Genomic DNA, 12,714 nt, shown 5'->3' on the forward strand with positions numbered 1-12,714 from the left:
TCCCAGTCTTCATTTCCCTTGGTATTTTATACTGCTTGATCAGTCACAGATTTCTGTTTTTAAGATTCTTGGAAGTTGAAGCTCTCCTGAAGCTAAACAGTAAGTTGTGTACACTTACCATAAATGTAGATGTTAGAGTGTATTCACTGTTGCAGTCATTACATTTGGGTAATCCTGCTGGCAGGTTGCCCTCAGTCGGCCTGAATTCCAAAGTCCTGGGTCCTGCGTCGGCTGCTGTCGCCCCTTCCCTGACGTCAGGTCGTCAGGGGGTATAAAAGATGCGGCCAACACCATTTTCTTTCGTTTTTCTTGCCAAAATTTATATATTTATATATATATATATATATATATATATATATATGTATATATATATATATATATATATATATATATATATATATATCTATATCTATATATATAAAAACATGCACCAATATAAACTTTACCTTACTCTACAAGCAAATACACCACATAGGTTCCATCAGAAGAAAGGGGGATAGTGGGTGGGTAACCTGGACTGCAACAATGAATACACTTGAACATCTATATTTATGGTAAGTGTACACAACTGTACTATGTTCTTAGTGTTTCACTGTTGCAGTCATTACATTTGGGTAGAGTCCCAAAGCTATGGTTGGGAGGCTGGAGCTAAACAGCGTTAGGAGCGGCTATGAGGCCCTGCAGAACTGCAGTGGCAAAGCCTGCCCTGGATTTAGAGTAGAGTGGCAGATGATAGTTCTTTGTAAAGGTGTGCACTGAACTCCAAGTAGCAGCCTCTAAAATGTCCTTGCTTGGTACTCCCCTGAAAAAGGCTGCTGAAGTGGCTGCAGCTCTGGTTGAATGTGGCCTAATGCCCTTGGGCACTGGTTTGCCATGGTGTAAGTAGCAGAAACGAATGCAGTGGCTTATCCACTTTGAAATAGTCTGCTTTGAGATAGCCTTTCCTTGTGACCCTGCAGCATATGCCACTAGTAATTGCTCTGTCTTTCTGAAAACTTTAGTTTTGTCCAAGAAGAATCTAAGCTGTCTGTGTACGTCCAAAGAATGCAGAATTCTCTCCCCCTTGTTCTGTGGATTTGTATAAAAAGTTGGCAGATGAATAGTTTGGTTAAGAGCCACACTGGACATCACCTTAGGCATAAATGTTGGGTTTGTCCTCAGAGAGACCCTGTCTGGATAAAAAATGATAAAAGGTTCCACAGCCATGAGTGCCTGTAGCTCTGAAACTCGTCTTGCAGAAGTTATTGCTAGGAGCAAAGCTGTTTTCCAAGATAAAAACTTTATATCAGCAGTAGCGGCTGTCTCAAAAGGAGGCAGGGTGAGTTTTTCCAAGACATAGCTTAGGTCCCATGCAGGCAGTGGTGATCTCCTTGGAGGCCTTACATTTTTGGCTCCTCTGAGGTACTTCTTCAATAAGGGATGAAAAACGATTGGTGGCTCTGTTTGTAATGAGCCGAAATGGCAGAGGCATGAATTTTAATAGATGAAAAAGATAGGCCTTTGTCCAGCATCTCAGTTAAATATTGCAAAATCTGAGGAATATTGGTTCCAAGCACAGAATCTCTTCCATTTTCCATCATAAGATTTTCTAGTACTAGGCCTTCTGGCTTCCAAAATGACATCCATCACAGCTTTACTGAGAGGTGTGTTTTGTATGATTACATTATCCGCCATGCTGCCAGGTTTAAAGTCCTGAGTTGGCTCTGTGCAGGATCCGATTGTTTTGCTGGGATAGTAGATGAGGTATTCGAGGTAAGGCCCAAGCTGGGCATTGAGACAAGTTCCTTAGTATTGGATACCAGTACTGGCGGGGCCAGTCTGGGGCAATCAGTATCATCTTTGGCTTCTCCTGTCTGACCTTTAGGAGAACCTTGGGGAGGAGAAGCAGTGGGGGAAAGGCATATACTGATAGGTTTTTCCAGCTGAAAGATATGGTGTCCACTTTCCATGCTTGTCTGTGATACATCCTTGTGCAGAATCTTTTTAGTTGGTAGTTGTGAGGGGAGGTGAATAGATCCATGTCCGGGCATCCCCATTTCCTTGTTATCATGCTGAAGACTTGTGGATCCAGCTGCCACTCGTGGGGATCCATGAGGTTTCTGCTTAGTTCGTCTGCCAGAGTATTTTTCCTTCCTGGCAGGAATTGTGCCTGCAGATGTACTTGTTAAGTCAATGCTGTGTCCCACAAAGTCATGGCTAGTTTGCAAAGGGGGTAAGAATGTGTGCCCCCCCCTGCTTGTTTATATACCACATGACCATGGTGTTGTCTGTCTTTATCAGTAGTTGTTCCAGATGAAGTAGGTCCTTGAAGGCTGTCAGGGCATTTTGAACAGCTAGCATCTCTTTTTGATTGATATGTAGATGCATTTGGTTTGAGGTCCATGTGCCCTGAATGCATCTTCCTGCCATGTGGGCGCCCCCCCCCCCCCAGGCATAATCTGATGCATCTATTAGTGTCTGCCTGGCTGGGGGTAATGTAAATGGCTGTCCCTTGTTTTGGTGACAAGCCTTTGCCCACCATCGAAACTCTTGTTGCAGGCAGGGAATGAGAGTAATCATAGTTTCCTGGCTGTGGCAATGTTGAGTCCAAACACTTTTTAGGTACCATTGAAGTTTCCTCATATGCAGTCTTGCATATGGAATTAGTAGGATGCAGGATGCCATGAAGCCCAAAGCCTGCAGAATTTTTCTTGCAGAAAACTGGGCCTTTGTTTCCAACATTTTGAAATAGGTAGTCAGTTGCCTTTGTTTGTCTGGCGTGAGATAAGCCATCTGGGCAGTTGTATTTAAGCTTGCACCCAGGAATATTATCTCTTGAGAGGGTACTAGTTTTGATTTATTTTCATTGACTGTGTACCCTAGGCATGCTAGAAGTCTTTTCACAAACGCCAGATGTTCTAGAAGAATGTCCGTGTTCTCTGCTTGAATTAGACAGTCGTCCAAGTAGGGATATATTTGTATTCCTCTTTGTCTGCAGAATGCAATTACTGGTGCCAGGCACTTTGTAAAGACCCTGGGTGCAGTAGATAAGCCAAAGGGCAGTGCAGAGAATTGGTAATGCATTGAGCCAGCCTTGAATCTGAGGTATCTTCTGCATGTTTGTCTGATTGGGACATGCAGGTATGCCTCTTTTAGGTATAAAGTCACAAGCCAAGCGTTCTTGCCCAGCATGGGCAGAAGCTGCTGCAAAGTCAACATCTTGAATTTTGGTATATCCAGGAATGTGTTCAGAATAGATAGGTCCAGTACTGGCCTCCAGGCCTTGTCCTTTCTGGGTACCAAGAACAGTCTTGAGTAAAAACCACGTCTCTGCTCTTGCTCTGGTACTTGTTGAATGGCCCCCATATCCATGAGGGATGAGAATTGTTTTTGTGCCTCTGCCCATTGTTTTTTGGCAGATCTGGCCAGCCGTTTGCCTTTGCCAGGGTATGGAAATGGAACTTGTAGCCTTGAGGCACGATATTTAGAACCCACTTGTCCTGGGTTATGATGTGCCAATTTTGAGAAAAAAGTGCTAAATTTCCCCCTAAGGGTGCTGCCAGGAGATAAGTGCTTGGTGCAGGCAGGGGGAAGTCATTGGGACTGTTTCCTGTATGGTTGTGATTTGTCTTCTCCAACTTTGGAGGTAGATGCACCCCATTGCTTTGACCTGTATGAACCTTGCGTCTGGGATCTGCCTCATGGGCGTCTGGGTCTGCCCCTTTGAGGTCTGTCTGACAGAGGAAAGGACCAATTTTTGTTGGCCAGTTTCTACTAAACCTAGGTGGCTGTACTTGTAAAAAATCTTTGACAGTTTGCACAGATTTAGCTTTATCCTCCATTTTCTTTAACACCTCTTCTGCCTTAACACCAAACAAAGCATCAGGCTGTAAAGGTGCATCTAACAATTACTTTGACATTATCAGGCAGATTTTGTTCATTTAACCAAGCTTGTCTCCTAATTACAGAACCCATAACTGCAGCCCTGCAGGAGGCCTCCAAAGAATCAAAACCACATTGCAAAGTATGCTTTCCAACTTGTTCAGCTGCATGCAATAAATCCTGCATGTCCTTGTTTTCTGCACATTCAGAGTTTAACAAATTTTCTGTTTAAGCAATGCCATGACATGTTGCTGATATCCGAGCATATAAAACTGACAGTTTAAGGCCTTTATAGCCAAGGTAGCAGATGTGTAAACCTTTTTTCCCCATCTATCCAGTGCCCTAGAATCTCTGTCAGAGGGGGTAGGGATTTTTGCAGCGGAAGCCTTAACTCCTTTGGGACCCTGTGAAATAGTTTCTGGGTCTGCAGCAGAGTTTTTAAAAAGGAATTTATGAGAGTCAGGAACCCTGTAATATCTGTCAGGCTTAATTGGAGCTGGAGGTAAGGAGTCAGGGGTAAAACTAGACTCTGAAAACACATATCTACAATGTCTTAACACAGGTGGAATGGCTAGTGGCCTGTGTTGGGGTAGTCGAAGGAAATCCCCGAGCCTCTTTTTAGAGTCTGAAAAATCTTGGCTCTCCCAGTGGAAATGCTCCCTCCTCCTGGTATGCAAGGTTTCCCCAAAAGAACAAGTCCTCTGGAGGAGAAGCTGAAGGTATAGATTCTTCAGCATCAGAATCATCATAGGGGGGAAGAGAATATTCCTGATCAGAAGAGGAATCAGAAGAAATGGAAACCTGATCTGAAGATTCAGTCCGTCTCTTGCCTAGGCCTCTTATCAGGAGGGGGATGGGAACCCCTGATCAAGGTAATCAAGTCTTCGGCCATTTTGAGCATCTGTTTTTTGGGCATAGAGGCCTGACCACGTGGCTCTTGAGTTTGTTTCTTTACTTTAGAAGGTGCTTTAGTCTTTGCCTCTGAAGCTAAAGTCGGTTTAATGTAAAGATGTTTAGGTCTGAATACACCCTCAGAAGCTGGTGCCTGCTCAGCGGCTCCGGACCCATCTGAAGAAATAGTATCTGAGGCTCCAATACCTTGAGTTTCCAGCGGCATGGCTTACTCCATGTGGGAGTCGGTAGCGGCCTGCGACTCTAAAGTAGCGGGCGTCAGGGGCTGCGAAAGTGCCTCACTGAGAACTGGCGAACCGGCGACTGGCTTAGGAGAAGCTTCGTCATCGGTTTTGGGCCTCGGTTGCCTATCTCTCCTTTTCTTTGCATTTTTTGTGAACTCCGGTAGTCGGATATACGACGACATTTCTGGATAATTAAACCGGCGTCCAAAATAGTTTAAAGCAAAATCATACCAATGCTTAACAGTGCGTTGGTTAAATCTAGCACAAAACCGACAACCAGAAACATTGTGATCAGGGCCTAGGCAAGGAATACAGTAAGAATGAAAATCCTTATGAGGTATTTGCTTCCCACAAGAAATACAGTTATTTACTTTTTTTGACGTCGGTCTGGAGCAAGAAAAAAGTTTCCCCAATGGGGTATTTAGCTTTATTGAGGACTTTGGATCTGGAACTCGAACACTAAAATCTCAGGAGTCGGCCGACCAGCACTTGCAAACTGCTTCTGCTTTGGGCACCACACAGCAAGAAAGACTAAAGAAAATGGCGTCGGCTGCATCTTTTATACCCCTGACAACCTGACGTCAGGGAAGGGGTGACAGCAGCCGATGCAGGACCCAGGACTTTGGAATTCATGCCGACTGAGGGAAACCTGCCAGCAGGATTACCCAAATGTAATGACTGCAACAGTGAAACACGAAGAACATCCAAGCAAAGCATTTGAACTCCATTTTCCATCCAGGGAAGTACCGTTAGACTACTGCACATATCTTAAGTCAGTTTTGTTTCTCACCCACCCACCCTTTCCTCGTTCTGCTTTTAATCTCAGTGGCTTTTGAGCTGCCCACCCCTACTGTACATTTGGCCTTGGAAGATCCTCCCACAGTCTCATCTTTTCCCTTTGCTCATTTTACTGGGAATCGACAGATAAGACTGGAAAGCTCCCCCCTCCCCCCCCCGACTGTTAAAACCTAAGTTAGCCTCCATTTCATATATTTTTGGCTTTACTTACATATTTAAGCTCCACACAGACTCATCCTCATTTTAAGATATGTATTTATGCATGTACTTTCACTGGTTTCATTTTGTGCATTAAGTAAAATTGCTTGCAACTTTAACCTGGTCTGGTGCCATAAACTTGTAGACAGATTCAAAAGTAGTGGGAGTATTGTGATTTACTACATGGCCTATGTTGCAAACATTTTTTTTTTTAATATCCTTGAACAGCAACTACCAGTATGACTCTATGGAAAGAGACATGACGGAGCACCTGGACTATATGAAAAGAGACATGATGGAGCTCTTGGACTATGTGCCTCAGGCAGGTATGAGCCTAGTACTGAGCAGCCTCTGACCTTCCCCAAGAATGATGCATCAATACGAGCAAAAAATAATGGATGTCAATAACTGGTGGGTACAACATTTGTTAGCCTGGAAGGATATAACTGACAGGCCAAGTTGCTTTACCAAGGATCGTCTGCACCTTTCTGCTCCAGGCTTTCAAATATTGGCTAAAACAATGTCCACGCTCACAGTCGCTTTTTAGGCAATGTTGTTGTGTCTTTCGGCGTATCCCAGTTAGGGGTTGCCACAGCAGAACTCCGGTCTGCTAATGTTTGGTAGTGGATTTTTACATGCTGAGTTACCAGCCCTGACGCACAACCTTCAACGAAGGCACATCAACCAGATATCCTACCAACATAAGAAACAAGCAAAGGAAAATATAAAGCTGCTACTGATCGGTTTAGGAGCTTAAACAAGAAACTCCACTCCCTGCAAGCTCTCCTCATCATGGAGGATGTAAACATCAGTGTAGTGAACAAGAAATGGATTAAATAAGCAAGAGTAGTCCAGCTGTGCAGGATTATAATGCCTTCCACAAATTTAAATCAGTTACTACACATGAAGGAAAAAAAGGTGGTGATGTCTCGCTCTTCATCCAGAAGAAACTCACATTAAGTCTGGTAAGGCAGCATGATGCCCTCTACAGCTTCTTCATGCCCAACGCACCATCACCAAAATACCTTACCATATTCAGAACTCCCTCCGAGACCCAGGAATGCCATAATGCCTACTTATACAAACTGGAATCACTCAGCACCTTCCTGGGTAACTTCAACTACCTGGCTATAGACTGGGAGACATATACCATCACTAGTGTGAAAGCCCAGAGATTTCTGGACTTTGTTAACATAAATGGTCTGGACCAACTAGTCAGAGTACCCACTATGGGAAACAGCATCCTTAACCTTCTTCTTTTGGCTTTTTCCTGGTTAGGGGTCACCACAGTGGATCACCTGTCCACTCATGATTGGCAGTGGAGTTTTTACAGTGTGGAGTTGACAGCCCGGCACCCAATCTTCCACCGAAGGCACACACACACACACACACACACACACACACACACACACACACACACACACACACACACACACACACCTAGGGCCAATTTAGTGTCCAATCCACCTACAGCAGGTCTTTGGGATGTGGGAGGAAACCTGAACATCCAGAGGAAACCCACGCGACCACAGGGAGGACATGCAGACTCCGCACAGAAGGCACCCCAGCCGAGGATTGAACCGGAGAACCTCTTGCTGTGAGGCAGCAACGCTAACCGCTGCACCACTGCAGCCACCCAGAAACAACATCCAACATCCTCGACCTTGTTCTCACAAAAAATGGGGAATTATGCTCCATCCCTTATGTAACAACCCAAAAAAACAGGTCTGACCACAAAGTAGTCTCTTTCAAAATAAAACAAAAACCCAAGGTCTCCGATGTCTTTGGAACTATTAGAAATTTCTCCAAGGCAAACTCCCTACTTCTAAGTGATACCCTAGCAAGTTTAAAATCCCCCCTAAACCCAGAAAACTCCACTGTTTATGAGGAAAAGCACACAGTTAACATAGCAGCATGTGAACAACAGTACCTGGTAGAAAGAAGCATAGGACAAACCCTAAAAAGAAAGCTCCCTAGTGGAACCATAATATCAATAAGCTTTATAACAAAAGAAGAAAACTGTGGCAAAAATAAGACGTACAACACCCAGAATGTTGGAAATCCCACCATTAAATTTAATAAGCAACTCAGGAGTCTAATTAAAAACACCCAGGCCAAATTTGAGGTAAAAATAGCCAATCCAGACCAAGGATAACCCAAGGGCCTTCTTCATCTATGTCCATAATCTCAAAAGCTCTATGTAGCAGTGCTCTGAGCTGATTGTGAATGACACCATCAATACATAGACATAACAAACCTGCTAGCCAATAAATTCAGCTCCAGGTTTACTCCCCTCTCACCCCTGAATATCTCACAAGAAATATCAGAAACCAGTACACCCCCTGCTATCATACAAGACCAAGTCTTGGAAGCTCTGAAGAACATGAAGCATAACTTAACTATGTCCCTAACAACACTGTTCAGTCTTGGCCTCCAAATGGTCTTCATACCAAGCGAATGGAGGATAGCAACACTCATACCCCTGCACAAAGGGGACTATCCACAGACTCTAACTACTGATCCACAAGTCTGACCAGCCTCGTATGCAAAGCCACAGAAAGAATGATCCTGGAATTAATCAATAAGGACACAGGGAACCTCCAAATACTTTACCCATCTCATTCTGGATTTGTCAAAGGCAGGTCATGCTTACTCAGCCTGCAAGACTTTTTGAAAAGGCCACCAAAGCAATGGATAAAGGTGAAACAGTATACACCACCTACCTTGACAATAACTATATAAGAAACCTCCAAACAATGGACCCATCCCAGTTTGGTTTCATCAACGGCAGGTAATGTTTACTTAACCTAGTGGAATTTTTCAAGAGAGTCACCAAAGCAAGACTGTACACAGTCTGCTGAGACCTATCCAAAGCTTGTGACAATACCTGACTCGGGCATTACAGAAAAGCTGAATCAACACCCTCTGTGTCACTCTTAAGGACTACCAGATGGCTCACATATAGAACACAAGAAGTCAAGACCGGGAAAGCTACCACCACAAAAAGACCAGTCACTAGTGGAGTCCCTCAAGGATTGGTGCTAGGACCACTCCTGCATGGTATCTACTTCTTAGAAGTCCAAGCAAATGTTAAGGGTCTTTAGTTGACCACAAAATGGGAGCAGTCAATGAACCCCCAAAAGACTTTTTCCAGGAGGAGTTTTTCTAAACAAATAACCAGACTCCTGGACTATGATAAAAAGTGCATTACTGTATCCTATGTGAAACTGACTGCCTGGGAATTATCATACTGAAAATACACCCAAGAGTAGATCCAGTAGTTAGAGATTTGGGAACTATGTGACCTAGCATTTGAACAACATGTGCCTACTGTTGTGAAGAAGCCCTTCCATACTGCTCAGCTTATAAACAAAGGGATAACATCTTGGACCACTGATGTCACTGTCCCACTGTACTCGCCGTTATCAGGTACATCATTAAGTATAATGCCCCCCTTTGGTATGTATCTGGTATGTATCTGTCCAAACACAAACAACAACTAGAGTTCCTACACAGGTTCTTTACAAAAAGAATATGGGGACTCCACCACTTGATCTATATGGAGCATCTGAAAGTCTCTTAAGAGGTGATCTATGTCTGGCTTACAAGGCATTCTCGGACCCAGTACTAAATTGAACTACTACATATCCGTAAGCCAAATGGTATCAGAAACACTGAATCCAGAAATTTTAACTTCTTCTACAACAAACAGAATGGTTTGGAGAGACTGGTACTTATCCAAGAGGATACCACTACTTGGGAAAAGACTCCCCATCATATAAAACAAATCTCATCCTTGTCCCTAACTAAGATCAATGGGTGGGAATAATGAAATTTACCTCGATTGCCCTCTGTACTACTAATGGACAGAGGCAGCATCTTAATTCCCCAACAGGGTCCCCCTTTCAATACTTAACTTTAGTAGCCCAGAAACATTCACTCACAAATGGAAGTATACAAATAAAAATCACAGTAAGGGTAATTTGAACACCTAAAGTGATACCATGGCTAGGTTTAAAAATGGCCTTTCAAGGCAGTCAGTGTAGCATTTGCCTTTGAACCTTCAAAATACCCCTGAGTGCTGAGCACAAAATAAACTTTTGAATGCTGCTGTAATGGAATATTGTTAAGAAATTCTAGCAGATTTAATAAAACAAAAGAAACATGTTCTAAACATTTTTTACAATATAAATGTAAAGTTACACAGCAGTTCAGGTAATTACAGACATAACAGTTACGACAGTGAAAAAAAAAGTATATACAGTAAAACAAGAGAATACCCTCGGCATAAAGAAACCAGCCAGCACAAACATCAGTGTACAGTTAAAAAAATAGTCACAATAGTAGGAACACAAGAAAATAATGTAATGTGCATCGGTAAACAGTAGCTGTGTGGCCAATAAAGGCTTGGTAGCAGCACACAGCAAACTCTGTGGCAATTTTTAATACAGGAGTACATCACTTTTTCTGTGAGCTTCTTCCTAACTACAGCTCAAAACCACAAACAAATTACTCATCAGAACTATAAACCCTGTTGTAGATGGATTACTGTTAAACAGATATGTCACAGGTAAGCAGCAGGGTGTGGGTGCTTAGGACCCTCCTATGGGCCCTCATGCATCTGACTGTCACAGGAAATCCACTTCCTTTGTTAATTTTTTTCACATTTCTTATGGATGTTACATGACTTCCACTATATGACAAACACCACAGTATCCACCATCACCCACCCAAAACATAGATGTGCTAAAGACCATTGCATTTCACATATCACATTTTATACTGGAACAAATTCTTTGTTAGCCTTTCAGTCTGAAAACGATTCTGTCTCCTCTGTCACTGGAACTCACCATTCAGAATCTTACTCTACGAAGAGCCTTGTAGGAGGCACTCAGTGACTGCTGGAGCCATGTCACTTTTGTAAAATTTATTTTAATAAATGCACCCTCTAATGACTATGAAACAGCATTCAGTGTTTTTTTCCCCTGTGGGGACAAACCTACCTTGTCAGTGGGAGTGGTAAGCACTAGGTAGCCTATCTACCACAAGAGGAGTGGTTTCTGGCCCAGAAATTGCAGTTTATTGGCCGTTTGGGCAGTTTTTCCATTTCTTTCAACTTTCTGGTTTAAAAGCCCGTGTTTGCGCTTTTCCTCGCCTTTCTGTAACTAGTCTAGTCCAGATGCAGATTTGCTGTATCCAGGACTGTATGCAAGCTTCTGAGCACCCCAAGCCTTTCTGTGTTGGAGGAAAGCCTTCTAGCTTATCAGTTGGAGTGGTAAACATTAGGTAGCCTATTTACCGCAGGAGGAGTGGTTTCCAGCCTAGAAATTGCAGTTTATTGGCTGTTTGGGCAGTTTTTCAATCTCTTTCAACTTTCTGGTTTAAAATCCCGCATTTGTGCTTGCTTCCTGCCTTTCCTGTAACTAGTCTAGTCCAGATACCGATTTGCTGTATCCAGGACTGTTTGTAAGCTTCTGAGCGGTGCCAAAGTCTGCTCTTCAATTTCGCGCTTAGACCTGTTAGTTCTCTCCGCTCCTGCACATTTACTAGCTTATTAGTCTAACACTTTACCAGACTTCTTGTAGCAATTATTGTAGCACACAAAAAGTGCTACCAGCACTAAACGTTCTACAAGGAAATGGCACGAGTACTTATTATTAATAGCCACCCCTCCAGGCAAGTCTAAAGGTCAGTTCCCTGTGCTTTCTCCTATTAACCTGGTGAACTTGGGTATCCTGAGGCAATGTAGCAACTGCCTCATGTACACTAATAACCCTCTCCTCTTACTTCCCAACACCCAGACTTCTGAGAGATGCACTTGTATATCCAAATTGGAAGCCACGCACTCTCCAGCAAAGACCGGAATAGATGGTCAAGAGGAGAAGGTCAACACTTGCACCACACAACATGGAACACATACCCTCCAGAACACACACCAGCACTGCCTTCACATAAAAACACAAACTACACACCCACCTTCGTGGAGAGACTCAAAAATCTATCCAAACAGCAGAGACTTCCAAGGCAGAAATGCACTCGACCACCACAACACAACACTAATCATGAGACACATAACTCTCCTAAACAGTATGCCACTCAACCAAAGCCCCTATGGCAAAACAGCATACCCAACACACTAGTCATAGGTGACTTGATAGTGATGACCCACTCACTCACCAGGATTCGCCACATAACGCACGCACTCAGGTCCATCAACAACAGATAAAAATATGACTTGGTCACTGTACATGTGGGTGTGAATGACCCCAGACGTACCTCCCTACACTACATGAAAAGAGACATTGACGAGCTCTCGGATTACGTAGCTCAGGAGGGTATGACCCTAGTCCTGAGCAGCATCCTACCATCACACAGAATAATACCACAGTACAAGCAGAAAATGATTGATTTCAACAAATGGCCAAGTTTCTGGTGTCATTCTAAGGGGATCCAGTATCTGTCTGCCTGGGATGACATGATTGACAGACCTTGATGCTTTCCCAGAGATGGGCTGAACCTGTCACCCCTGGGCTTCTGGATACTGACCAAGGCTCTTTCCATCCCTATAGTACCTTTTTTAGGCGGTGTTTCAAAGACCAAATTACCACCGTAACAGTTACAAACAAATGCAATCCAAGGGTCATGCTGCTCAATGCTAGAAGTCTAAATCTCAAAATGCACTTGCTTGAAGCACTCTAAAATGGAGAACATCAACATTTGT

Source organism: Protopterus annectens, chromosome 2.part2 (genome assembly GCF_019279795.1).
Source record: "Protopterus annectens isolate FY-2018-M chromosome 2.part2, PAN1.0, whole genome shotgun sequence".
Taxonomy (NCBI): Eukaryota; Metazoa; Chordata; order Ceratodontiformes; family Protopteridae; genus Protopterus; species Protopterus annectens.